The following is a 25,821-nucleotide window of genomic DNA, read 5'->3' on the forward strand; positions in this document are numbered from 1 at the left end:
CTTAAGGAGATTTTGGGCTGAGACAATGGGGTTTTCTAGATATACAATCATGTCATCTGCAAACAGGGACAATTTGACTTCCTCTTTTCCTAATTGAATACCCTTTATTTCCTTCTCCTGCCTGATTGCCCTGGCCAGAACTTCCAACACTATGTTGAATAGGAGTGGTGAGAGCGGGCATCCCTGTCTTGTGCCCGTTTTCAAAGGGAATGCTTCCAGTTTTTGCCCATTCAGTATGATATTGGCTGTGGGTTTGTCATAGATAGCTCTTATTATTTTGAGATACGTCCCATCAATACCTAATTTATTGAGAGTTTTTAGCATGAAGGGTTGTTGAATTTTGTCAAAGGCCTTTTCTGCATCTATTGAGATAATCATGTGGTTTTTGTCTTTGGTTCTGTTTATATGCTGGATTACATTAGTTCAACCATTGTGGAAGTCAGTGTGGTGATTCCTCAGGGATCTAGAACTAGAAATACCATTTGACCCAGCCATCGCATTACTGAGTATATACCCAAAGGACTATAAATCATGCTGCTATAAAGGCACATGCACATGTATGTTTATTGCGGCACTATTCACAATAGCAAAGACTTGGAACCAACCCAAATGTCCTACAACAATAGACTGGATTAAGAAAATGTGGCACATATACACCATGGAATACTATGCAGTCATAAAAAATGATGAGTTCATATCCTTTGTAGGGACATGCATGAAACTAGAAATCATCATTCTCAGTAAACTATCACAAGGACAAAAAACCAAACACCGCATGCTCTCACTCATAGGTGGGAATTGAACAATGAGAATACATGGACACAGGAAGGGGAACATCACACTCCGGGGACTGTTGTGGGGTGGGGGAAGGGGGGGAGGGATAGCCTTAGGAGATATACCTAATGCTAAATGAAAAGTCAAAGGGTGCAGCACAGCAACATGGCACATGTATACATATGTAACAAACCTGCTCATTGTGCATATGTACCCTAAACCTTAAAGTATAATAATAATAAAATTAAAAAAAAATCAATGAATCCAGGAACTGGCTTTTTGATTCAAATAATAAAATAGATCACTAGCTAGACTAATAAAGAAAAAAAGAGAAAAGAATCAAATAGATACAATAAAAAATGCTAAAGAGGGCATCACCACTGGCCCCATGGAAATACAAACTACTATCAGAGAATACTATAAACACCTCTGTGTAAATATACTAGAAAATCTACATGAAATGGATACATTCCTGGACACATACACCCTCTCAAGGCTAAACCAGAAAGAAGTCGAATCCCTGAATAGACCAATAACAAGTTCTGAAATTTAGGCACTAATAAATAGCCTACCAGCAAAAAAAGCCCAGGACCAGACGGATTCACAGCCAGATTCTACCAGAGGTACAAAGAGGAGTTGGTAACATTCCTTCAGAAACTATTCCAAATAATTGAAGATGAGGAACTCCTCCATAACTCATTTTACCAGGCCAGCATCATCCTGATACCAAAACCTGGCAGAGACACTACAAAAAAGGAAAACTGCAGGCCAATATCCCCGATGAACATAGATGCAAAAATCCTCAATAAAATACCAGCAAACCGAATCCAGCAGCATATTAAAAAGCTTATCCACCACAATCAAGTTGGCTTCATCCCTGGGATGCAAGGCTAGTTCAACATATGGAAATCAATAAACATAATCCAGCACATAAACAAAACCAATGACAACCCACATCATTATCTCAATAGATGCAGAAAAAGCCTTTGATAAAATTCAACAACTTTTCATGTTAAAAACTCAATAAACTAGGTATTGATGGAACATGTCTCAAAATAATAAGAGCTATTTATGAAAAACCCACAGCCAATATCACATTGAATGAGCAAAAGTGAAAGCATTCCCTTTGAAAATAGGCACAAGACAAGGATTCCCTCTCTTACCACTCCTATTCAACATAGTATTAGAAGTTCTGGCCAGGGCAATTCGGTAAGAGAAAGAAATAAAGTGTATTCAAATAAGAAGAAAGGAAGTCAAATTGTCTCTGTTTGCAGATGACATGATTGTATATTTAGAAAACCCCATTGTCTCAGCCCAAAATCTCCTTAAGCTGATAAGTAACTTCAGCAAAGTCTCAGGATACAAAATCAATGTGCAAAAATCACAAGCATTCCTATATACCAATAATAGACAAACAGAAAGCCAAATCATGAGCAAACTCCCATTCACAATTGCTACAAAGAGAATAAAATAACTAGGAATACAGCTAACAAGGGATGTGAAGGACCTCTTCAAGGAGAACTACAAACCACTGCTCAAGGAAATAAGAGAGGACACAAACAAATGGAAAAACACCCCATCCTCACAGTTAGGAAGAATCAATATCATGAACATGGTCATACTGCCCAACGAAATTTATAGATTCAATGCTATTCCCATCAAGCTACCATTGACATTCTTCACAAAATTAGAAAAACTACTTTAAATTTCATATGGAACCAAAAAATAGCGCCTATAGCCAAGACAATCCTAAGCAAAATGAACAAAGCTGGCAGCATGAGCTACCTTACTTCAAACTGTACAAGGCTACAGTAACCAAAACAGCACGGTACTGGTACCAAAACAGACACATAGACCAATGGAATGGAATAGAGACCTCAGAAATAACACCACACATCTACAACCATCTGATCTTTGACAAACCTGACAAAAACAAGCAATGGGTAAAGGATTCCCTGTTTAATAAATGGTGTTGGGAAAACTGGGTATCCATATGCAGAAAACTGACACTGAACCCCTTCCTTACATCTTATACAAAAATTAACTCAAAATGGATTAAAGACTTAAACGTAAGACCTAAACCCATAAAAACCCTAGAAGAAAACCTAGGCAATACCATTCAGGACGTAGGCATGGGCAAAGATTTTATGATGAAATCATCGAAAGTAATTGCAACAAAAGCTAAAATTGACACATGGGATCTAATTAAACTAGAGAGTTTCTGCACAGCAAAAGAAACTATCATCAGAGAGTACAGGCAACATACAGAATGGGAAAAAATTTGCAATCCACCCATCCGACAAAGGACTAAGGTCTAATATCCAGAATTTACAAGGAATTTAAACATATTTACAAGAAAAAAATGACCTCATCAAAAAGTGGGCAAAGGGTATGAACAGACGTTTTTCAAAAGAAGACATTTATCCAGCCAACAAACGTATTTTAAAAAAAGGACAACATTACTGATCACTAGAGAAATGCAAATCAAAACCACAATAAAATACCATCTCATGCCAGTCAGAATGGCAATTATTAAATAGCCAAGAAATAACAAAGCTGGCAAGGCTGTGGAGAAATAGGAACAACTTTTTACATTGTTGGTGGGAATGTAAATTAATGTAACATAAATTAATCAACCATTGTGGAAGACAGTGTGGTGATCCCTCAAGGATCTAGAACCAGAAATACCATTTGACCCAGCAATCCCATTACTGGGTATATACCCAAAGGAATATAAATCATTCTATTATAAAGATACATGCACACATTTTTTTTATCTTCCCCAATTTAAATCTTTTAATTTAGAAGTAAACTTTAATGTTGAAAATGCAAACTTGAGGAAGGCAGAAAGATCACATACGAGGCTGCCACTTCACACCTGGAGAGTTGCACTGGGGTGCGGCAGAGGCACTCCTCACTTCTCAGATGGTGCTATGGCCTGGCAGAGGCACTCCTCACTTCCCAGAAGGTTCCATGGAGAGAAGGTTAGCACACGTATGATTATTGCAGCGCTATTCACAATAGCAAAGACATTGAACCAAATGTCCATCAGTGATAGACTGGATAAAGAAAATGTGGTACACATACACCATGGAATGCTATGCAGCCATAAAAAGGAATGAGATCATGTCCTTTGCAGGGACATGGATAAACCTGGAAGCCATCATCCTCAGCAAACTAACACAGGAACAGAAAACCAAACACCACATGTTCTCACTCATAAGTGGGATTTGAACAATGAGAACACGTGGACACCGGGAGGGAACAACACATACTGCTGGGCGGGGCCTGTCGGTGGGGGGAAAGGGGACTGAGAGCATCAGGACAAATAGCTAATGTACGTGGGGCTTAAAACCTAGGTAACAGGTTGATAGGTGCAGCAAACCATCATGGCACACGTGTACCTAGTATACCCATGTAACAAACCTGCACATTCTGCACATGTATTCTGGAATGTAAAGTTAAAAAAAAAAAGAAAAATTCAATAAATTAAGGAAAAATAAAATCACACAAATAGAGAAAGCAAGCAACCCTTGACAACCAGAGGGCAGCCAGGTATGGTTTTCAAGTAAAAACAGAATAGTGTGTCAATTTGTTCCAGAATATTAAAGATTATAGTGAGGGATAAAACTTGAGTGTGTATATAGCAAGTTGTATAAGGTTTGAGAAAAATGGATTTTATTTACCATACTTTGTAATATCTTAGGCTAGGAAAAAAGATGAAATACGTTAAAATTTGGAGGAAGTTTGCTTAATTTTAATGGATTTATTTATAAAGATATTTTAATATCCGTTACTGCAAAAGACTGAATTAATGCAATCCTGGAATTTTATTTTCTCCCTGTTAAAACAAAATTGATCTTGAAATATTTAATCTGCTTTTAACAAAGGGAATAAGATTATTTTTTACCTTCTGTGTTATCTACAGAGTTAGCAGGAATTCTGTATATCACCAGAATAATTTCCTGAAATTTGTGCTGATTTTATTTTGTTATCGATTTTTTTAAAGTTCATCATTTCACAAGAACTAAAGTTTCTTATAATTGTGTTCCTTTCATCTATTATAAAATATCGTTATTACTTTATGTATAATTAAGCTGTAATCAGTCATTGCTCACAGGCAACTGTGATACTGTATCAATCAAATGACCGGATCTTTTCTGATAATTCTGTTTCTTCAAGATCAGATTCTAGACACAGAAAAAAAAAAAGAACAGATTGTCTTTTTATTTTTTCATTGTGGTAAAATACACAAAACATAAAATTTGCCACTTTAACCATTTTTAAATGTGCAATTCTGTGGCATTAAGTACATTCACATGTTTGTGCACCTGTCACTACCATCTATCTCCAGAACTTTTACATCTTCCGGAACTGAAACTCCATACTTACTAAACAATAACTCCCATTCACCTCTCCCAACAGCCCCTAGCATCCACCATTCTACTTGCTGTTTTATACATTTTATTATTCTAGACAGCTTATATAAGTGGAATCATATGGTATTTGTCTTTTTGTGATGAGTCTTATTTTACTTAGCATACTACACAAAAGCTTTCCATTTCTAATGTAGTCTAATCTATCTACTTTTTTTGTTGTCTGTGCTTTTGATGTCATATCCAAGAAGTCATTGCCAAATCTGATGTCATAAATCTTTCCTCCTATGTTTTCCTCTAAGAGTTTTATAGTTTAGATTTTGCTGTTTGGAGCTTTGATTCACTTTAAGTTAATGTTTATATACGGTATAATGTAAGAGTCCAACTTTATTCTTCCACATGTGGATATCCAGTTGAAATAGATAACCATTTGTTGAAAAAAAAAAATAGAATGCTTTGCAAATTTGTGGGTCGTACTTGTGCAGGGATCATGCTAATCTTCTCTATATTGTTTTAATTTTAGTACACTTGCTGCTGAAGCAAACTCTAAGATGTTTTCTAAAATTACAATTATCTTTTAGATTGCCCAGGGACTCCCCCTGGAAAATACAGAAATCACAATGATTTCTATATTTACTACATAAAAAGAGAGATGCTAGAAGTATTTTAGATTGCTTTGATATACCTCTGTTTCTGAATTCTGAAATATTTCTGAAGAATTGTCAAAATAAAAGCATAATTTTGGACAGATAAAATGTGATTCATATAAAAATTTGTGAAATTGTACATTTTGCAAAATAGGTTGGCAGGTTCAAGAGATTTGTTAATGACTTCATTTGTCCATAATATGATTTTAATCCAAGGAAAAGCATTGAAGAAATTCTTATGAATTGGTTATGTATTGTACCCCCATGGAAAAGTTTACTCACCTTTTCATATTGTTAGTTACTGGAATAAATCAATCTCATCCATTTAGTCATAGTATTACGCAGGCAGTTCTGCTTTGTTCATGATTGTAATACAAAAACTGGTATTCACCAGATCCAGAAGCTGTACTATTAAATAGTTCTTCAAGGAAAAAACTTGAGAAAAACATAATATATACATAAAAACATAAAAACACACAATGAGAAAAACAATAATACATCATCCAAGTATTGGGAAACAAGCACTGTATGCCTAAGAAATATTTTATTTATGGAAAAATCTTCAAAATAACCTAAAAATACAAACCAGTTAAGTTTTTAAAGCATATGCTAAAATTGCAAGGTTATGAAAGGTGTTTTAGTCTTTTTGATGCATAACATTTAGTTATGTATTAATATGTATTTTTAACATGCATCCAGTCCCCAAAGAAAACATATTTCATTTTAAATATTATTTTTGACAAAGCAGTTTTTGTCTTACATAATTTAAAGTAAATCAAGTGGCATTTTTTCTGAATAGAAAGACACCTAAATTTATATTGTTATAAAATAACAATATTTAATATTATTCATATATTTACATAGACATATATTTTATATCTAAAAATACACATATATAAATAAATACATATATTTATAATATGAATATAAATAATATAAATTTATATGTAATATATTTTATATAAATTATATTGTTACATAGATAAATGATAAATATACACATATGTGAATATACTTACATATTTATATTTATAATATAAAATTATATATAGGATATTTATATAAATATAAATATGTGTATTTATATTATAGTATTTATATATTTATATAGTACATATAAATATAGTATATATGTAAATGTTATATATTTAAAAGTGATCAGTGATCCTATATTAATATTTAAAATTATTTTAGGTAAATGTTATTTATATTCTTTATTGATATGCTAATGTAAAATAAAATATTTTGCTTAAATTCAATTTTTTATTATCTACCATAGAAAACAGGCAAAATAATTTTTAAAAACTTGAAGGAGACTTTATAAGTCAAATAGATTGGAAAGTCTTAGGTGGTGTAATTATGTAATGTTTATGGATAATTTTCTTTTCATTTTATTGCCCCTTTCACCATGTGCTGGATAATTTTCTTAATGAAAGCTAATAATAGGTTTATGTTATTTAAAGAGAAACTCCAACAATTTTTGTAGTAAAATAGCTATCAATAAAAAGGGGACATTTTGTAAACATATATAGATAAATTCTAATTGTGTCTAGACATTCATAAAGTTCGTATCTGTGGCAAAATATCATTTTAAAAATATTGAACGAAGCTGCTTCGGAAAAACCTGAATTTTAAAATTTTTGTTTCAGAAGAGTATTTTTATATCTTATTCATTTTATAATGCATATCAAACTGATAGTCTTAACACTGTTTACCTTATTGTAATTAGGCAGCAGAAAATGGAAACATATATAGCCTTTGTAGTTTCAACTTAAGTAGGGGCAGGATAGCCTCCCTTTTCTCCAGCCTTTGGTCCTCATGAATTCAAATGTTTTGTTAATGACAAATTCAGTATGCCTGAGGCTTTCAAGAATGTTAGTCTCCCTATTTTTTATACTTAGGCAGTACTACACGGCTTCTGAGCCTTTCCAAGTGTATTGTTTTTAATAATTTGTATGTACAATCAAAGAAACTTCAGGAAACAAGGTTGTCTGAGAATATTTTCTGTATTTCTTGGGTAATTGCTGAGCATCCCTCCAGCTTCAGAATGTACTGTGGAAATCTCATGTTTGTCCACCTGCCCCTGCATGTGACCTCTAGATTCCAAAGAGTGGATTGAGATGTCATTCTGAGGTCCAAGAGTTTACACAAGGCATATTTTAATTTAGTATATTCTCTATCTTAATATATTCAGATCATGTTTAAGAATTTTGAGCTAGAGTTTATGCTATTTTTATGATACTACAAGAATATACATGGACATTAAGTTTAGTAATTACCAGAAGAAATGTTTGCAGAACAACAACAACACAACTTTGGGCAAGGATCATTCTTGAAGTTAATGTCGCTGATGCCACCTTCCCCACCCCCTGCTACAATCAATCAAATCTAATCCTGTTATTAAGCTTACAATTTTTTTTTAAAACCGCTAAGTTGATTACTGTTGATTTAAATATTCCAATAGTTTTTACTTTAAGTGATGAACAAATGGTATCATCCAGCAACACCTAAAGAAATGGAGGAGATGTTACTAGGCTAGAAGCCACTGCAAAGCCAGCTGAATTTTAGGTGCAAAAGCAATGATATTATTGTGGAAGTAAGGAAAGTGCATATTGCACTAACATGCTTTTATCAGAGAAAGAAATACAATGAAACTGTATTTCAGAAACATTTTTAGAAGAGTAACATTCCTAGAGCCCTGGTATCTTCTGTTTTCAATTCAGCTGTTCCCATTATTGACAATAACTGTTATAATTCTGATCCTAAACCTGGGAGTTCATGAATTCATTCATCACTTACGTACAAGTTAGATTGTTGCTGTACTCCTGATGAGATAATGAGGGCCAAGATAAGGCAAAAGGAACAGAAAAGATAAGTTTAAAATATATTTAAGGTAGGATGTATAGAATATGGGTACTGCTTGGCAGAAAAAAAGAAAAGTAGATTTGGAAGCTTGAAATAGGGTATAATTGTGACTGACATATAGATATAAAATGGATACCTGTCAACGATTTTATTTAACTCATTAACTAATGAGGGACCCATAAATGTTACAATTGATCCAAACGAGTGTTAAAGAATATGCACATGTATAAGTAGTATGTTGGAATTTATTTACAAATTGGTGTAAAATGGTCTTATTCCATGGGAAGTAGAGAGAAATCAGTTTAATTTCCCTGACAAAATTAATTTGTGTGATTCTGTAAAGTAATTACTTGCATTGCTATCAGTTACTTACAACTTACAAGATTTATAAAATAACTCAAAGACAAGGAAAAATACAGAGAACCTATAGATCAGATGACAGTAATAATGTGCTTAGACAACTGCCTAGTTTTCCACTGAAGACACCCAGTAATCTTCCTGGTTCATTACAAAGAAGAGAAGACATGAGTTTAATTTTAAAAAAATTTTAATTTAAGTGTTCTCAGAGATTTTTAGAATAAATACTGATAAATGTTCTTTATATTTGACGTCTGATAATTCTTTTTTTTTTTCCAGAAAAGACTGAGAACAAGGCTCATAGAGTCTTAAGAGGGTTTATGGATCTAATTCTACTAGATAGGACACAGTAAAACATGAGTAAGAACAAGGACTCTCAAGTCAGATTGCAGAAATTGCAATTCTGACTTCCTTACTAACTAGTAATTGACTTTGGCAAGTTGATTTACTTTCTTTGTCACTCAGTTTCTACATTGCTAAAATGAGAAAAATAACAGCATTTAATTTACAAAACTGTTGAGAGGATTTCATGAGATAATAAATGCCCTGTACCTGACATACAGTAAGACTCACAGAATGCTTTCTAGTATACCTTGAGAGAAAGGCTATTAATATTGCAAATCTTCTTTCAAAGAATATATTTTGATTGAAGCTTTATTTAAGTCAATGATCCTTCTTCTGATTACAGCATTGCCCAGCTGTCTGTAATTTTCAGTCACAAACATCCTCAGTCCCATTACTTTCAAAGCAATCTTACAAGCAGCAACAGGCTTCATTACCAAGAGAAATGGAAGTGAAGAGATGCAGAAGATGCACCCCAAAATATGTCATTTTGGCATATTGATTATTTTGAGCTGAAGACAATTAAGAAGAAACAGACATAAGAAAAACTCTCTTCCCTCCCTCATTTGATAAAAAGCAGAACGTAAATTTGTAAAGGTGCCTCTCTCTCCTCTCCACCAGGAAGGACAGAGGTAATTACTGGAGACAGCTCCAGACCCTTATCAGCCTGGAGACTGCACTAGAAGAATCCACGTAACAAATCTTATAAATTAGCCCTTATCTTTCATTCATTCCCCCATGTATTTGCCTTCCCATAATTTGCTGCCCTAGAAACTCAAAGTCCTTTTCCTTCATCTTGTCACATCTCTAAAATTTATTGTTTAAAATTTATTAAGATGCTATGTAAGCCCAAATGCTAACCATCCCTTTGAGTGCTCTTCTGTGTACGCATACTGTACACGTTAACAAACTTCTGTTTGTTCTTCTCTTATTAATATGTCTTTCATCAGTTTAATTTACAGGGCCCCAGCCAATGATTCTAAGAGGGGTAGAGAAAAGAAAAGAAAACTTTCTCCCCTACAGAAGGAGCAGCTGTTGCTCAATTTTAGCCATGACAGTTTTATCTTTCATCATCACCATACACCCTCTTGGCATCTTAAGTCCCACAACCTTCACTTTGTCAGCAGGGAGTGTTATCCAGATAGATCCATCCTCTGACACTGTGGTACCAAAGGTATTTCTTGATTCCTTCCCTCTAGCTAGTATTTCTCCGTGAAATAAATTCCAAAATTACATAAACCCTACATGTCAGAGAAAATAAATATGTTATGGCAAAAATGAGAGCATATTATTAACAAATTATGCTGAACGATAGCTGGTTCGGCTAGATTCTATTGCTAAGGAATAAAGGTAAAGAAATAACTAGACAAGGCAATTTTATACATGTATCCCAGTCATTTATTTAAGCAGGCACCTGCAATTCCTTTTACAATTGCAATGAAAGCCCCCAACAATCTCAGCTATGTTTGAAAAACTACTTGGAGAACTTAGGTCAAATTATTAACTAAAATTAACTCTGGATAGTGGGTTTATGGTTTTTTTTTTTTAATTTAAGCAAGCTTCTTTTTTTCCAAATTTTTTTTTTTTTTGTATTTTTTTTTTTTTATTATACTTTAGGGTTTTAGGGTACATGTGCACAATGTGCAGGTTTGTTACATATGTATCCATGTGCCATGTTGATTTCCTGCACCCATTAACTCGTCATTTAGCATTAGGTGTATCTCCTAATGCTGTCCCTCCCCCCTCCCCCCACCCCACAACAGTCCCCGGAGTGTGATGTTCCCCTTCCTGTGTCCATGAGTTCTCATTGTTCAATTCCCACCTATGAGTGAGAACATGCGGTGTTTGGTTTTTTGTCCTTAAGCAAGCTTTTATTAGTTTTTATCAGTTAGTCCTTTTGTTTGTTTCTGTTTTTAAGGAGAATTTAAAATTCTACCTGAAATCAGTAAAGTAACTTCAGAAAAAATTTAATGAGAAAAGAGTGTTTTTCAGGAAGAACTGATTATCTCTGGCTAATTTTCTTTCCTCTTGTTAGACTTTATAAGTAAGTTATTTTGTTAAACCGTGATTTCAATAAAAATTTCCTATAGTCAGTGGAGCGATGTAAAACAGTCTGGAGCAGTGATTTAGAATCTCAAATGTTCTGACGTGTCAAATTGAAGGAATGCTTGAAAAATCCATGTTACAGCTACTATGTTATTATTCAATGCTGCCCTTTGCCCTGGAAGGAAGCCATGCATTCCTCCTAATCTTAGCAGCCTGGAGAGCTGGCTACAACACCTTCGAAGATTACTATTTATTTATTTGTTTATGACACGGAGTCTCACTCTGTCACCCAGGCTGGAGTGCAGTGGCACCATCTCAGCTCACTGCAACCTCCGCCTCTCGGGTTCAAGCGATTCTCCTGCCTCAGCCTCCCGAGTAGCTGGGACTACAGTTACACCATGCCAGCTAATTTTTTGTATTTTTAGTAGAGATGGAGTTTTACCATGTTAGCCAGGCTGGTCTTGAACTCCTGACCTCAGATGATCTGCCTTGCTCGGCCTCCCAAAGTGCTGGGATTACAGGCGTGAGCCACTGGGCCTGGCCGAGGATTACATTTTAATGAGGTAGTCCAGGAATACAAAAAAGTCTTTTAGCTTTTCCTGTGCCTTTACATATCTTACTGAAAGAGTGCTCAGAAATTATAATTAGGGTGTGTTAGGACATCATTCTGTTAGGGGTTCTAAAAAGTAATATATGATATGTAAAATGTATGTAATCTATGGGAGTTGTTCATTTCTTTTTGTTGAATTTTAAGTGTTTGTTACGTATCTTAGATAACATTTCTTTCCAGATAGGTGTTTTGAAAATATTTTTCTTCCAGTCTGTGCCTTCTCCTCTTATTAGAATGAGAATCAGTATCTTTTACAGAGTTTTTCTTTGTTTTTAAATTTCAATGAAGAACAGCATATTATTGCTCTATTTGAGAACATTTAGATTTTTTTTCCTGTTTTCTTCTAGTTTCGTTTTGTGTTTACATTTAAGTCTATGATACGTTTTGAGATAATTTTTCTTTTTTTTGAGACGGAGTTTCGCTCTCGTTGCCCAGGCTATAGTGCAGTGGCGTGATCTTGGCTCACCACAACCTCTGCTTCCCGGGTTCAAGTGATTTTCCTGCCTCAGCCTCCCTAGTGGCCGGGGTAAAGGCATGCACCACCATACAAGGCTAATTTTGTATTTTTAGTAGAGACAGGGTTTCACCATGTTGGTCAGGCTGGTTTCGAACTCCTGACCTCAGGTGATCCGCCTACCTCAGCTTCCCAAAGTTCTGGGAATACAGGTGTGAGGCACCATGCCTGGCCTTGAGATAATTTTTAAGGAGTGTAATAACTATGCCTAGATTCTTTTTAAATTTTTTTTTGCATGTGGATGTCCAGTTATTACAGCACCATTTGTTAAAAGATTATCTTTTCTCCATTGTATTGCCTTTTATTCTTTGTGAAAAATCAGTTAACTGTATTTTTGTAGATATTTGAGATTTGTGTTTGTTCCTTTAATCAATTTGTGGATTATTTTGCCAATACAATGTTTCATGATTACTACAGATTTATAATAAATATTGAAGTTGAGTAATAACAGTCCTCTTACTTGTTCTTTTTCAATATTGTGTTTTGATTTTTTTCTCTTCATATAAATGTTAGAAAGTATTATCAAAATCCATAACATAATTTCTTTGGTTTAGATAGGGATCGTGTTGATCTATAGATGAAGCTGAGAAATGACATCTTGACAATACCGAGTTTTCTTGTATATGAGAAGGAAATATTTCTTCTGTGAAATACAAACTATACTCTGTGAAATACACTGCTTCTCATTTGAATAAGCCGACAAGGCTCAGACTGGAAGAAAAATACTTTCAAAATACCTATAATATTGTATATGGTTATTGATTTTTTCATCAGAATTATATAGTTTTTATCAAAATGATCTTGACTATATTTTGTTAGATTTATATGTTTCATTTTGAAAAGCACTAATTTAAATGTTAAGGCATTTAAAATTTCACTTGTTCATACCTACTATACAGGAAACAATTTACTTGTGTATATCAATCTTGTGTTCTGTACCCTTATTATAATTGCTTATTAGTTCCAGATTTTTTTATGTTGCTCATTTTGGATTTACTACATAGACAATTTAGTCATCTGCAAAAAATGGCAGTTTCATTTTACGCTTCCCAAACACTATACACTTTCCCCCATATTATACTATTCGGATTTTCAGTAAAATGTTGAGATGGAGTGCTGATAGAGGCCATCACTGACTGGATCCTGATATTGGCAGGATAACTTCTAGTTTCTCACCATCTAGGTTATGATGGTAGCTGTTGGCTTTTTTTTTTTTCTTGTTGTTGGAGACGGAGTCTCACTCTGTCGCCCAGGCTGGAGTGCAGTGGCATGATCTTGTCTCACTGCAACCACTGCTTCCTGGATTCAAGTGATTCTCCTGCTTCAGCCTCCCAAGTAGCTGGGACTACAGGTGCCTGCCACCACACCCAGCTAATTTTTTTGTATTTTTAGTAGAGATGGGATTTCACCATGTTGGTCAGGCTGGTCTTGAACTCCTGACCTCAGGTGATCTGCTCACCTCAGCCTCCCAAAGTGCAGGGATAACAGTCTTAAGCCACCGTGCCTGGCCAGCTGTTGGAGTTTTTAAAAAATGTTTAGTATAAAGTTGAGGAAGTTACCTTCTTTTCTCAGTCTTTTAACCACGAGAAGGTACTGGATGTTTTTAAATGTTTTTCTCTCCATTTATATGCTGTTATTTTTCTTCTTTAGTCTTCATGGAATGGATTGCATTAATTGGTTTTTAAATGTTAAACCAGATTTGCATTATCTAAAATAAATCCAAGTTGGTCATAGTGTGTCTGGAATTGGTGGGTTCTTGGTCTCACTGACTTCAAGATTGAAGCTGCGGACCCTCGCAGTGAGTGTTACAGTTCTTAAAGGTGGCGTGTCCGGTGTTTGTTCCTTCTGATGTTCGGATGTGTTCCGAGTTTCTTCCTTCTGGTGGGTTCGGGGTCTCGCTGGCTCAGGAGTGAAGCTGCAGACCTTCGTGATGAGTGTTAAGCTCCTAAGGCAGCACATCTGGGGTTGTTCGTTCCTCCCAGTGGGTTCGTGGTCTCACTGGCTTCAGGAGTGAAGCTGCAGACCTTCACAGCGAGTGTTACAGCTCATAAAGGCAGTGTGGACCCAAACAGTGAGCAGCAGCAAGATTTATTGCTAAGAGTGAAAAACAAAGCTTCCACAGTGTGGAACACAACCTAAGCCGGTTGCCACCAGACCTGAGCAGGTTGCCACTGCTGGCTGGGGCAGTCTGCTTTTATTCTCTTATCTGGCCCCACCCGCATCCTGCTGATTGGTCCATTTTACAGAGAGCCGATTGGTCCATTTTACAGAGAGCTGATTGGTCCGTTTTGACAGGGTGCTGATTGATGCGTTTACAGTCCCTGAGCTAGACACAAAGGTTCTCCAAGTCCCCACTAGATTAGCTAGATACAGAGTGTCCACACAAAGGTTCTCCAAGTTCCCACCAGAATAGCTAGATACAGAGTGTCAATTGGTGCATTCACAAACCCTGAGCTAGACACAGGGTGCTGAACGGTGTGTTTACAAACCATGAGCTAGATACAGAGTGCTGATTGGTGTATTTACAATCCCTTAGCTAGACATAAAGGTTCTCCAAGTCCCCACCAGACTCAGGAGCCCAGCTGGCTTCACCCAGTGGATCCCGCATGGGGCGCAGGTGGAGCTGCCTGCCAGTCCCCTGCTGTGGGCCTGCACTCCTCAGCCCTTGGGTGGTCAGTGGGACTGGGCGCTGTGGAGCAGGGGGCCACGCTCGTCCGGGAGGCTGGGGCTGCGCAGGAGCCCATGGTGTCAGGGAGGCTCAGGCATGGCGGGCTGCAGGTCCCAAGCCTTGCCAGGCTGGGAAGCAGCCAAGGCCTGGCGAGAAGTCGAGCACCACAGCTGCTGGCCCAGGTGCTAAGCCCCTCACTGCCCAGGGCCGGCAGGGCTGGCTGGCCGCTCCGAGTGTGGGGCCTGCTGAGCCCACGCCCACCCGGAACTCGTGCTGGCCCGCGAGCGCCGTGCACAGCCCCGGTTCCCGCCCGCGCCTCTCCCTCCACACCTCCCCACAAGCTGAGGGAGCCAGCTCCGGCCTCGGCCAGCACAGGAAGGGGCTTCCACAGTGCAGCAGTGGGCTGAAGGGCTCCTCAAGTGCCGCCAAAGTGGGAGCCCAGGCAGAGAAGGTGCTGAGAGCGAGCGAGGGCTGCGAGGGCTGCCAGCACGCTGTCACCTCTCAATAGTGTGTAATTGTTTTTGTACCTCATTGAATCTGAATTGCTAGTATTTTGTTGAGGTTTTTGCGTGTACATTTATAAGAGATATTGGTCTACGGTTTTATTTTCTTGTAATGTCTTTGTCTGGTTTGATGTAGGTTAATGCTGGCCTCATATAAAGATTTAGGAGGTATTCTGTCTTCTCCTGTCTTCTGGAAGTTTGGCTACTGTCTCATGTCTCTTCACATTGCAGGGCTACTTCCTTTCCTTCAGACAGGTGAGCAGGTCTGGCTTGGAGATAGTGACACCATTTCTTGGCTTCAGGAGTGCCCTGGGGTCTTAGCTATGAATGTTCCAATGCCAGCAGGTCACAGAGCGACGGAGGCTTAGGCGGTGGCAGAATCACAGAGACCTCCTGGATCGGAGGACACAGGGCAGTGAAGCAGTAACCCCAAGCTCTGGCTAGAGCGAGAGACAAAGCCTTTATGACTTTTTAAAATCTTCTTTACAGTCCACTGTGCTCCCCAAATTTTGTACAATGAATTATATCAATGTTTAACTAAAAATAAAGGGAGCCAACCCCTCTCAAAATCTTCAAGGATGTCCTTGTAAAGCCTTAGATGCAAAAGGAATGATGTAGACACATAAGGTAATATAAATCATGTTAATTTAATTTTTTTCACTACCATACTGCTATGTCAAAAAAAACCCAAATATTTTTCGAAGTCACTAATACAGAAAACATTGTTCCCATATTGGGAATACACTTGAAGAATTATGGAGCACCTGGTAAAAAAGAAGTAGTCAACTTTACAACAGAAAGTTTTGTATTCCCCTGGTAAATGCACAATTGTTATTCCAGCTTTGGCAACAGCAGGTATACACTTCTGTTAAAGTTACCAAGTTACTTGCTTCCCATTTCTATGGTAACCACTTTTTGTGGGGGTGTATGTGTAAAAACATCATAAAATTAAGAATGGGGTTTCTTCCAGAAGTTCCACAGCATTGGGCTGAGAGGTAAGCGGTCTGTGTTTGAATTGACCTTAAAATGGATTGACACTTCTGGCCCCTTTGTAAGAATTATAATATAATGTTCCTCCACTGAACTAAAAGATGATGTGGAAATGAGAAGAAACAGTCAATAAAGGATTTAACTACTTCAAAAAGGGAAACACAGAGCTTAAAACTGAGCATACTAATGGTCTAGAGCTGAAGAGCTGTGAAAGTCATTCACTTACAATGTGTCTTTTGTCTGCCGCTAGAAAGGAATGCATAGGTTACACACATAGACTCCCTTTTCTATGGTAACAGCCACTTTCCCCAGGGCAACAGGAAATAGGAAGGGAAAATATTTTTGCAGGCCTGACATGGAGTTAAGTAGATGAAGTTTTTGGTAAATAACCAGGCTTCACCAGACTCTTAATCTCCCTTCACCAAGGACACTCTGCCCTCCTGCTCTTTCCTTTGTGTATTCAGTCAAAGCTTACTTGTAACAATCTGTCATAAATGTCCTTAGAAATATAAATGCTTGATTACAGGTTGTTACTTTAGGTATTTATTCACAATGGGGAATATGCTCATAACCACAAGGAAGGATGCTCCACAGGTAACACTTAAGGCATAAAACAGGTTAGTAAAGGAGATAGCAGGGTAAAGGGAATTCTGTGGTGAGCCTGGAATTAGGCTCTTAAAGCTGCCTTCTCTTAAAGCCATAAAGTTAATCCTATCCAGAAATACTTTTTTTTCTATTTTTAATTGTGATAAAAAATCCAACATAGCATTTACAGTGTTAACTATTGTTAGGTATAGAGTTCAATAGTGTTCATTATATTCACATTGTTGCGGAATGGATCTCCAGAATGTTTTCATCTTGCAAAACTGAAACTCTATATCCATTAAACAACAACCCCCCATTTCCTGGTTCTCCCAGTCCCTGGTAACCATGATCTATTGCCCAGGCTGATCTTGAACTCCTGGGCTCAAGTGATTCTTTCACCTTGGCCTCCCAAAGTGCTGGGATTACAGGTGTGAGCTGCTCCACCCAGCCTGTCTCTATGAGCTTGACTGCTTTAGATATCTCATACAAGTAAAACCATGTGGTATGGTCTTTTTGTGACTAGTTTATTTCACTTAGTGTAATGTCCTCAAAGTTCATCCATGTTGTAGTGTGTCACATGATTTCTTTCCTTTTTAAGACTGAATAATATTCCATCATGTGGATATACCACATTTTGTTTATCTCTTCATTCACTGATGGACATTTGAGTTGGTTCCACCTCTTGGTGGAAGCTGCTATAAACATGAGTGTTCAAATACCTCTTTGAGATCTTGCTTTCATTCTTTTGTATATATACACAGACAGGGATTGCTGGATCACATGATAATTCTATTTTTTTATTTTTTGTGAAACTGCCATACTGTTTACCATAGTGGCTGCATGATTTTGCATTCCCATCAACTGTGTGCAAGGATTCCAATTTCTCCACATCCCTTCTAACACTTGTTTTTGTTTTGATGGTAGCCATCCTAATGTATGTGAAATAATATTTCATTGTGGTTTTGAATATTTATATTGATTAATACTATATTTTTACTAGACCATCTAGTTTATAAAAATAGCTTACAATCTAACTAAATTATATCCCTGCAAATATTATAATACTTGACAAACAGTGACGCAAAAGATTGAAAAAGCTTAGTGATTCTCCAAGACTCATGGGAAATTAGAATAAATTGGGAGTTAAACTTGTAGCTATGAAGCCCCCCGCCATTTATGTAATCCCTGGAAGCACAGATATACTTCTGACTTCCATGTTCTGTTATTATTTCTCTATGCTAATACGTGTTTTTTATGCTACCCAATATGGATGCTACCCAATTTTGATGAAGAACATAGTCATGTGGTATATTTCTGCATGTTAACATAAAAAGGACTGTGTGAGGTACTTTAATGAAAATAAAAATGAAGAGAAAATTATTTCTGATTAATAGTAATCATCTTATGACACAACTTCTTGATAGTTTCAAGAAAACATTGAAGCACATAAATCTGAGGCAAGAAAAGGAAATCTATTGAAATAATGTAAGAAATTCCAAAGTAATTTCATGAATTTCACAAAAGATGTACCTTTCTATTTAAGAGTTACCTTAATGCTCTGTGTACAATACTTGATTACAATTATATAATAAAATCCAAAAGCACCAAAATTCAGTCAAAAACCATTCATTCAAATGTGTTAAAGTATAATTTTCACAAAAGTAAAATTATTTCTCTCATACAAATATAATATAAACAAGTGTAAAAAATGTTATTGAACTCACGTTTGTGAGGGAACCAGTGAGGAATTAAAACCAGTTCAAGAAGCAATTGAGAAGCTATTATGCATGCATGTATGTGCCTGTGTGCACACACACACACAGACATATTCAGTTAAGATAGTTGGGTAAGATACAAAACTGGTAATGTCTTATAGGGCAATAATATTTAGTATTATCTGTTATTCTGGACAGAAATTATTTCCATTTCTACTGAACAGAAGTCTATAAACTGATACCTAGAAATGCAGATGAATAATGTACGATAATCTAGGTAGGAATCTTCTTCTGTATCAATGATTCTGAAATTATAATTCCTGGATCAGAAATTCCTGGATCTGTCTCACCTGGAAATTTGTTAGAAATTAATATTCTCAGGCTCTTTTGCCAGATTTACAGAATCAGGAGCTCTGAGTGGGACCCAACAACCTATGATTTAGTTAAGTTAGTGAGATGATTTTGAATGCACACTGAAGTTTCAGACCCACTTCCCTAGATAATAATTAGGTTGCTGTCACCCTAGTATGACATTGAAGGGATATGGTACCCAACTTTTTGCCACACTTTCAAATTTTGCCTGTTTTTTTCATAGCAAGTAAAAATGTTAATATTTTGTACTCTTGATTTTCCCCAGGTTTTGCAAATGCCTCATAATGTCACTTCTACATTTAGGGTCATCTGTCCCTGACATCACAGGAAATTTTATTGGATGAGTCCAGATATTTTAAAAGGAAAATGCTAATGTTATGTTTTCATAAAATAATTTTATGCATATTATTTTCATACAATTTATGGGGAAATTCGAGAGATGTGGGTTGTAAGCCAAATTATAATGGAGTCCACTAAACTCTATATTTGCCATGTGAGGCTTTGGAAGACTTAAAAGAGATTTCATAAGGCATGAACACATATTTCTTCTGCATAATAAATGTTACTGTTGAATAAATAGTTAACATTGATTCTTTTGTCACACATCCTAACAAAATTATCGTTCTTTTAAGGTGTGCCAACAGGACTAATTTCTAATCTCAGTTTTTACAACTTTGTTCTGCCTTTACACAGTACTGCCAAACTACAGTCTGAGGAGAAGGAGAATTTCTAGCAGTAAAATGTCCTATTTCACACTGGTTCTCATGAGTCATCTCAATAATGTTATTTTGAAGGTCAACAGCTGGCAGGAAACAGCACAGAAGAAATAACACACGCAGTTTTAAACTTGCATCCTGTACTATGGTATACACACAGAAATCTTTATGCAATCAGTATACACAAGGCTGTTGATGCTTTTTTACTTTTGCTTCTTAAATTTGCTGCTCTTTGTGACTACTTCTCTTGGTAGCCATGGGCATGGTATAATATTTGTCTAGCAAACCGAAAAAAAAAGCAAATACATTAATTTTTAAAAGTCTTCCTTCAAGTTACATACATGTTTATTGTAGAAAATTTAGAAAACACAATCTAAAAGCAAAAATATCAACATCGGTCTAAATTCTACCTTCTGGAATAACCATATTAATATTTTTATCTTCATATGAAAATATATATTTATGATAATGTATGTTTTAATGTTAATGGACATATATCTCATTCAGAAAAGGCCTAAGAAAACAATTTCTAAGCAGAAGTACTGAAATGAATTGTACAAACATCACATAACAATTTGCATTTTTAAAGTATCATGGTAAAAATGCCTATGCCTAAGGATTCACTTGCACAAACACAGATTCCAAATATACCAATGAAAAAGCTGAGTTTTTGATCACAGCAATGCATCATTGTTTATTTTATTTAGTCTCAGCTAGCCTGAAAATTACCATTTTATCCAGTGGGTTATTCATCCACTGTGTGGTAGAAAAATACAAATGTTGTCACCAAAAAAGATGATACAGTATTTCCTTTTATTCATAAAATCACCTTGAAAAACAGAAGTGATTCATGAACAAAAAAATTTATAGCAGCACTAGAGACAAAGCAGAGTGTCATTATCATACTTAAAATTGGAGAAATTTCTTAAAAACATACAGTAGTTAGCAGGATTAGTGCTAGAAACCATAGTGAAATGCAAAGCATTGAGTCAGCAGGGTTAGTAATGGGAGCTGGTCATGGGTCAAATAGTGAGCCAATTCACTGAAGAATTGTGCAACAGTTGGGCCAGTCCCAACTTGACTATTCTTTAGCCTGCAGGCTAAATCATGTTAGAAGAATTAAATAAAGTAGAATTTTTGACTCAGAAAATGAAGCCTTAGCATGAACTCCTGAACTGGAGTAAGGCAAAGAGGTAAAATTTGACCCTTAGAATGGACATCAACAAAATGACAAGGACATTGCAGCTCCATGCTAAGAGATGGGCCACACTCACAGTTTTCTTATTTCACCATTTGAGGAAAATCAGTAGATTATCTCTTTGCTTTTTATCTATGGGCCTTTCAAAAACAGCTGCCCTTTTTTCTCCTGGCAAGAAGCATTCCTATAAGTTTTTCCCTGTCACACTTATGGAGCTCTAAAGTTACAACTCTCTTTCAAGGGGTAGTTCTCCATAGCAAAGAAGGCTTGAAAATGGCCAGGGAGCCCCATGACACCCACAATGGTGAGGCAAGTCTTTCATTTATAAATGTGAATACAAAATTTGCCAGGCATTTGAGGAAAACCAAGAGCAAATTTTAGTGAGGGACACTAAAATGAATACAAAAATACAGAGAAAAAAAGAAACATATTCCTTAAATAATTTGTAATTCATATCTTCAAATAGATTTGAAAGATTATTGCATACAAAAAATGGAACTATCAGAAAAAGAGAGCACTCTTAGAAATCAAAAACATGACACAAGGATATTTTTGAAAAAGAACTCAGTTGTTGGACTGAAGATAAATGACGTGTTTGTAGAATGACTTAATGACTGGAAGACAAAGTAGAAAGAAATGAACTGTTTTACGAACTAAGCAAAGAGGTGAAAAATAGGAGAAAAAGTAGTTAAGAAAAATATGTAGTAGATTTTGTGTTCTTTGTGGCTGCTCAGCAATTTTGAACATCCTTTCTATGTTTGAAAAATTTCTCATCTTATGAGTCTCACCAAGATAGAGGCCAGAAAGTTGTCTTCCCCATCTCTCTTGTTATTTAAAGGTAAATTTGATTAGTTAAAAATTAATATTGAAACCTCTAGGGCAGTCCTTACTAAACTATTTTTACAAAGAAGTATAATTAATATGCTAAAGGATGAGATAATGGAGAATTATAAAATGCTCAATTAAAACCAGACAAGACAGAAAAAGAGGGAAGAGAAGGGAACAAAAAATAAGTGGAATAAATAGAAAACAATTATAAACAAGGTAGATGTTAGCTAAACTATATCAGTAACCATTTTAAATGCGAATGGTCTAAATACACCAATTAAAAGACATATGTCAGAGTGGATAAAATATCAAAACCCAACTAAACACTGCTTACCAGAAAGCCACCTTAAATATGAAGACACAGATAGAGTAAAACTAAAATAATAAGAAAGGTGGACTATGCTAACACTAATAAAAAGAAAAGAAGGCTGCACTTTAGGAGGGCCAAGGTGGGAGGATTCCTTGAGCCCAGAAGTGCAAGACCAGCTTGGGGAACACAGAGAGACCATGTCTCTGTAAAATATTTAAAAATCAGCCAGGCATATTGGTGTGCGCCTGTGTTCCCAGCTACTTGGGAGGCTGAAGTGAGAGGATCACTTAAGCTCAGAAAGTTGAGGCTACCATGAGCCATGATTGTGCCACTGCACTGCAGACAACAAGACTCTGTCTAAAAAAATAAAAAAGCCTTTTGGCTCTCTGACCAGCACCAGCACCATGGCAGTTGGCAAGAACAAGTGCTTTACAAAAGGCAGCAAAAAGGGATCCAAGAAGAAAGTGGTTGATCCATATTCTAAGAAGGATTGGTATGATGTGAAAGCACCTGCTATTTTCAATATAAGAAATATTGGAAAGACACTCATTACCAGGACCCAAGAAACCAAAATTGCATCTGATGGTCTCAAGGGTTGTGTGTTTGAAGTGAGTCTTGCTGATTTGCAGAATGATGAAGTTGCATTTAGAAAATTCAAGCTGATTACTGAAGATGTTCAGGGCAAAAACTGCCTGACTAACTTCCATGGATGGATCTTACGCATGACAATATGTGTTCCATTGTCAAAAAATGGCAGACAATGATTGAAGCTCATATTGATGTCAAGACTACCAATGGTTACTTGCTTCGTCTGTTCTGCGTTGGTTTTACTAAAAAATGCAACAATCAGATACAGAAGACCTCTTATGCTCAGCACCAACAGGTCCGCCAAATCCGGAAGAATATGATGGAAATCATGACCTGAGAGGTGCAGACAAATGACTTGAAAAAAGTGGTCAATAAATGGATTCCAGACAGCATTGGAAAAGACATAGAAAAGACTTGCTAATCTATTTATCCTCTCCATGATGCCTTCGTTAGAAAAGTAAAAATGCTGAAGAAGCCCAAGTTTGAATTGGGAAAGCTCATGGAGCTTCATGGTGAAAGCAGTAGTTCCAGAAAAGCCACTGGGGACGAGACAGGTGCTAAAGTTGAACGAGCTGAGGGATATGAACCACCAGTCCAAGAATCTGTTTAAAGTTCAGACTTCAAATAGTGGCAAATAAAAAGTGCTATTTGTGAAAAAAAAAAAAAAAGAAAGAAAAAAGGAAAAGCTAGAGTAGTTATTTTGATTTCAGGAAAAAAGTAGCCTTCAGAAAAAAATTATTAGGAATAAAGGCATGCATTACGCAATGGTAAAGGCATCAATTCTCTAAAAAGACATAACAATCGGTGTGTGTGCAGCTGAGAACAGACCATCAAAGTATATTAGGCAAAAACTGATAGAACTGTAAAAAGAAATAGATAGATCCACCATTAGATGTGGAGAATTCATCTGTTAGCAGAAGGTTAATAATGCATAGATCAAGCAGGTTGAAAATTAGTAAGACTATAATTGATGAGAGTAGCACTATCAATTAATGTGATCTAACTAACAATTACAGGATACTCTATCCAATAACAGCTAAATATACATTCTTCTCAAGTTCACATAGAACATTTGCCAAGGTGGACCACAATCTGGGTCATAAAACACCACCTTAAAAACTTGTAAAGAATAGAAATCATACAAAATATGTTCTCAGACCATGATAGAATTCAACTAGATCAGTAAAAGAGAAATAACTGGAAAATTCCCAAATGTTTGGAGATTAAACATCTAAATAACACATGATTGGTCAAGGCAGGCAGATCATGAGGTCAGGAGATTGAGACCATCCTGGCTAACATGGTGAAACCCTGTCTCTACTAAAAATACAAAAAATTAGCCAGTCGTGGTGGCATGCACCTGTAGTCCTGGCTACTCAGGAGGCTGAGGCAGGAGAATCCCTTGAACCCAGGAGGTGGAGGTTGCAGTGAGCTGAGATTGTACCACTGCACTCCAGCCTGGGTGACAGAGCGAGACTCCGTCTCTAAATAAATAAATAAATAAATAACAAAAGAATAACAAAGAAACTTCAATAAAAATTATAAAATTATTTAGAACTAAATGAAATGAAATGAAAATGAAAATTTTTTCAAATTTGAGGAATGCAGAAAAAGCAGTGTTTAGAAGGAAATTTAAATGCTTTTATTAGAAAAGAAGAAAACCTAAAATCAATAATCCAAGCTCAGGAAACTAGACAAAGGAGAGCAATTTATACCTAAAGAAATCAGAAGGAAATAAATACTAAAATTGAAAGCAGAAAGCAATGACATTGAAAAGAATAAAGTAATAGAAAAAATCAGTAAAGCCAAAAGCTCTTTAAAAAAAAAAATCGGTAAATTTGATAAACTTCTAACCAAGATAACAAGAAAAAGACACAAGTTACCAATATCAGACATAAAAACAGGGCCATAACTACTGATTATTATCAGTACTGGGCCAATTCCCTGAAAGACACAAACTCCCAAAACTCACACAAGGAGAAATAAATAATCTAAATGACTGTACGTCTATTAAGAAAATTAATTAATCATTAATAACCTTCCATAAAACACATCAGTTCCAGATGATTTCACCAGTGAATCTTATTGAACAATTAAAGAAGAAATTATATGAATTCTCTACAATCTCTCCCAGAAAACAGAACCAGAGGAACACATTCTAACTCACTGTATGAGGCCAGCATTATCCTAATACCTAAACAAAATAAAAATATTATAAAAGATAGCTTTCAGTAAAAAACTACAAATCACAATCTCTCAGTACAGAGATGACAAATTCTCAAAAATAAATCAGCAAATTGAAAAAAATCTATGAGAATAATTATAAAACACAACCAAGTAGGATTTATTCCAGTTCTGCACACTGATTCAACATTCAAAAACTGATTAATATAATCAGCCATCAGTAGCTAAAGAAGAAAAATTTCTTGATCACGTCAATTGAGGGAGAAAAATCACTTGACAAAATTTATTACCTATTCATGATAAAATCTGTCAACAAAGTAGGAATAGAGGGGGAACTTCCTATATTTAATAAAGAGTATCTACAAAAACCTACAACTAACATCATACTTAATGGTGAGACACTGGATGCTTTCCCAGAAAGATCCAGAACAAAAAAGAATGTTTCCTCTCACCAGTCCTATTCAGTGTCATACTGTAAGTCTTAGTGAAATAAGACAAGAAAGGAGGGCTTCAAAGTGGATTACTGGAGGCATCTAGTACTTGCTTCCTCCACAAAGAAGAACAAAAATAATGAGTAGATAATCACACTTTGAGTAGATCATCTACAGAGAAGTGACAGGAAACATCTAACAC

General features: G+C 36.0%; 1 long non-coding RNA gene, 1 other non-coding gene and 1 pseudogene across 2 annotated transcripts in view; 2 read left to right on the forward strand and 1 right to left on the reverse strand.

Moving 5' to 3' along the window:
* The window catches only part of LOC134736248 (uncharacterized), a 57,826-nt gene that overhangs the window by 11,875 nt on the left and 20,130 nt on the right, over positions 1-25,821 (forward strand). The gene's annotated exons all lie outside the window — the stretch shown is intronic.
* LOC129479904 (U6 spliceosomal RNA) lies at positions 5,591-5,693 on the reverse strand. The gene has a single exon (XR_008656833.1). It is a non-coding gene; the product is annotated as a U6 spliceosomal RNA (small nuclear RNA).
* LOC129479482 (small ribosomal subunit protein eS1-like) lies at positions 22,821-23,878 on the forward strand (annotated as a pseudogene).

The sequence above is a fragment of the Symphalangus syndactylus genome, chromosome 3 (genome assembly GCF_028878055.3).
Source record: "Symphalangus syndactylus isolate Jambi chromosome 3, NHGRI_mSymSyn1-v2.1_pri, whole genome shotgun sequence".
NCBI lineage: Eukaryota > Metazoa > Chordata > Mammalia > Primates > Hylobatidae > Symphalangus > Symphalangus syndactylus.